Source organism: Solanum pennellii, chromosome 8 (genome assembly GCF_001406875.1).
Source record: "Solanum pennellii chromosome 8, SPENNV200".
Taxonomy (NCBI): domain Eukaryota; kingdom Viridiplantae; phylum Streptophyta; class Magnoliopsida; order Solanales; family Solanaceae; genus Solanum; species Solanum pennellii.
In genome coordinates, this window is record NC_028644.1 from 29,114,183 (window position 1) to 29,118,978 (window position 4,796).

A 4,796-nucleotide genomic window follows, 5' to 3' on the forward strand; every position below is an offset into this window, starting at 1 on the left:
TAGGTATGTCCAAGAGATCAATGACTTGTCAAGTTCAAGGGTGAAAAAGTTCCTTTAGGCTACCATTGATTCGTTTAGGATCTTAGTCCATTTCCTTTGGACATAAACTTTTCATACTCTTTACTTTATGTTTAGTTGTCTTGGAGATTTAACCCTCTTATCTAAGACCGTTAGGTTGCACGTTTTGGTACAATGAATTTCATGTTGTAGGGATTGTTGACAACCTATTTTGACCCTCCTTTTTTCTAATTTATTTTAATCGAGCTTCTAAATTAATAATGTGACAAATAATCCTTTTTTAAAAACTATTTTTACTTCTACGACTATTTATCATTACTATTGTTATCGTTATCTCACACTTCCATAATTACTATTGAATTTGTACGTTTTGATCTTAAAATTATATTATCACCTGTTATACCTTCTTTTCTTAAAAGATACTTCTTATCGCTTTATTTAAACTTTTGTACTTATTTATCATGTTTCGTACTTATTATGGAAATTATTAGTTGTCATATTTTGACATATTTCAGATTAGATATTAAGTTTGTAGCCAAAATTTACATAAATAAAAAAAGGAAAAGGCCAAGAGGTCCAGCCTAAATCCACCATTCTAGCCCACATTTTATACTAAAATATATAAAAAATTATCAAAACTAAAACCAAAGCCGATGACTTATTCAAAAGCAAAATGCCAAAACGAGTTATACCATTATTCTTTCATCAATTGATCAATATTACAACAAATTCGATTATCTAGGATAAATTATTTTGTAATTAATAAATCAATTTTCGTCAGTAAAAATCTTATGAGGCGAAAATTAATTTTCACTCAGTCGGCACTAATGTGTGTCTCTAAAAGTATGCAAAGACGATTTAGTATTTTATCACTAAATGTATTAGTTTAACTACAAAAAGAAAAATCATCCCTAAATGCTTAAACATTTGTGACAATTTTATTTGTCGTAAAGAGTTTTTTTTTGTAGTTAATAGTATGCTTTGTCATTGAAAACGTTATTACTACATATAAAATTATATTGTTGCTAATTAGTTTACTTCAATCAGTGCCAAAATCAATTGTCTCTAAAATTACATGCGTTTTGTAGTTGACATAATTTCATCACTAATTACTATATTTTATATACAAAAAGTTGTTTTGCTCTTAACTAGGAATAAATTTATTATTGTAAACTGATTAATTTTCCTATGATATACATGTTATTCATGTATCTGGTAGCTCTATTTCTTTTAACCCTTGGCCAAGAGCTCGGACATTATGCTTCCTTGGTGGTTGTTCCAGTGGACATTATGTGCTTGTTACACAACAACCCCTTAGAGGAAGAGCATCAAATTACCATCTAACCAACTCTCTCTTGTTTTTTGTTTTTATTTTATTTTTTACTTTATTCACTTCTTTAAAATTTAAATTTTATAGAAATAATATATTATATGATTATTTATAATCATGCACAAATTCATGAAATTTACAATACACAATTTATTCAAACGTAGATTATATTTTAATTAAATTGTATATTTCTTTAAAATTATCTTTAAACACATGCAGTACGATTCAGTTTTTTTTTCTTATTTTTATAAATATAAAATTTATTCTGTACAATTATAAATTTATATAAAATAAAACTTTCTATTTTATTTAATAATTGAATAATCGGTTCAATTTGAGCAGTAAATCAATAATTTTGAAAAAAAACATCGATACCCATAACTATAATACGTCATCATAATATTTTTGAAATCCTAGTTGGTTCATTTCTTTTATTTTTTACTTCAGTTTTCACACTGATGAAAAAAGTTAATAGAAATTCATGAAATATTTCGCAACTTTGAGAAGTCTAAGTTTGTAAGTCGATGTTATCTTTATATAGTTGATCTACGTACGTATGTGGAATTACTATTATATATGTACATATTTATAAACAAAAGCAAAATACAAAGACATAGTCTATGTAGTTTATCAAACACAAATCAATAGACATACACAAAACAAGAAGCACAAAGACTTGAGAAAATATTTTTTTATCGTCTTTATCAATGAAAGTGTAGCAAATAAAAAACAAAAGTGCGAAACCAACAAATATGAGCTATCTTGTGGTAGAACCGTACTTCACTCACAATACTTATAACTTGGATTATACTTTGGAAATGATGTATTTCATAATTGCGTAATTTAAGGAAATTGATGTAATTAACTTTTTGATTTTTACAAATCGTATGAATTCTTTGGTTTTATTAGTTTCCTTAGACATTAACAAATGAATTCTGTCTATTTCTTATGAAGCACTTGTATCATTCCTTTTGTAAGTTGTCACTTGTAATTATAAACAATTGTAGTAAAAAAAATGAATTTTGGTATGAATTTTTTCGTATAAAATAGTTGAATTATTCACTATAAATTTTAAGTCGTCTCTATTTAACAACATACATATTTTGTGATAAATTTTTATGTTGTCACTAAATCGTAGATCGATTAGAGACAATAAAATCATTATCATCAATTACTTATATTATTAGTGAGGAAATAAATATCATAATTAAAACTAAATTTTTATAGATAAAACTTATAATATTTAACGACAAACTCAAATTTATTGATATTATAAGAATATATTCTTTTTGATTAATTTTTTCGTGTCCAAAAATTAATATTTTTTAAGACAAAAAATAATTTGTCATGAATTAGACACATTATTCGTTGACGAAATAATGTCACCGCTCACATTAAATCCGTGACTAGCACTACATATCAAATGGCGCGAATTAATTTTTTTGGTGGGAAACATTAGTGGGAAAAACTTTACTACGATTTTTTACATTTTGTCACTGAAAGTATGTGTCTCATATATTTAACCATGAAAATTAAATTTTGTGTAAGAGTTGATTAATTAGTATTTAAAGATCATTTTAGGCATTTACATGACTTAGGTGATTTTTCGCCCATGAGAACTTTGGTGATATAGCTTTCAGATTATTTCTTTGAGAACCTTTAAGGAATCCTCCTTTGGGAGTTAGGAGAGCAATAAATACACTTAAAAATTTTAATGTGCATTTTGGGCATGTAAGCCTCAATTACAAGAATCAGACCATTTTCTTACACCCCTAAAAGCAAGGAATGAAAGCATGAGACCAACAATATTCTTGCACCACATGTCCAAATACCTGCACAAATCAAAATATAATAATTTCAACACAGTGATGATAATTGATATTAGTAATTAAAGAGAAACCAAAGGTAGAATATCAACTTGAAGGTAGAAACTTTGTACTATTCAAAAGGAGATTATGTACATGCATGTAGATGCTTTAGGAAAAAATGATGAGGAGATATGCATGCGCCTATTATTAAAAAAACAAAAGAAATCAAGTAAGAGATTTTAAGTCTTATATTATATTATAATTCCTAGACAATAACCCAGTATAACTCGATTGCAAACCAAAAGACCCCTAGGTTTTTGGGCTCAATTTCAAGCAAGGAATTGACAATGTCACTAGACTTAACATCGGTGACAAATAACAAAATACTAATCTATAATCTGCATTTCAATAATGTAGAGTTTCCCGAATAGTGAACTTCCTCCCTCTATGTTCCCAACTTCTTAAAGTTCTTCTTGAACCTCTACAATGGAATATCAAACACACAATCTTTTTTGTTTGCAAAACTAATTGCAACCTTGTTCCCTTCATTATTCAAAAAAACATCAAAAATCTCTCACCTCCATTGTAAGTTTTTACAACTATGGCCTCCTTCACTGACCATATATTCACGCATTTATCCAGTAAACCACTTCCCATGTATTCTCCATTAAGACTAAATGTAAGAGAGTAAACACCTTCCCTGGTTTCAAAATGGAAAAGAACCTACTAAGTAAAATATAAAAATATTTGTAAAGAACGATACAGTTAACTTATTCTCAGTTCCCTCCCCTCACATCCCAACTCAAATAAAAGGAATAAGTATATAAGTTATTGATATATCAATTGAATACGAGTAAACAAACCACATAATACTTGATCCTATATTTGACAGTTAAAAAGTATAATTTTTATTAAGATGACCTATTTTTATATCTTGTGTCCAAGTAGACATAATGAGTTCATATTCATTACATGTGTCCGTTCAAGTTATGAAGAAGATTACCTTGTTCAACATCCCATAGCTTTAAAGTAGGTTCAAGTGAAGCACGACATATATAGACAATGAGACAAAACCAATAATCCAAAGGAAATAAAAGGTGTAATAAATTAATTTAACACAGACCAAAAATCCATTAGTTGGACGCCAAAGTATCTATGTTGATCATTTTACTCGTAGTGGGATTACGAGTGAGATTGAAATGATTCAATATACATTACAAAGTGAACTACAGAAACATTGAAGACTACTAGTGATACATGTAAACAAAAGAAAGACAATTAGCATAAACCATTGTGTCTAAAATTATACAAGGTTCGTATCTCAAAGAAAAACAAAAGTATTGAACCATTGGATCAGAATAATGAATTATGTGAACCATTGAACAAATTGGTAACAAAAGGTGACACCTTAAACAATTCCAAAGATCAACTTTTAAAGTTCATCAGTATTACTCCACTAGTCAATCTTGATAATTATCAAAATAAGGGGAGAATGATGATGATGAATAAGATAATGTGTATGTACCTTCGCAAAAAGTTAAGGAACAAAAAGTTAGGAAAGAAAATGTTCTTCAAAAAGTAGATGATGTGGAAGAAAGAAGAAAGAAACAAATAGTCCTCGTCAACAACCTCCTGTTGGG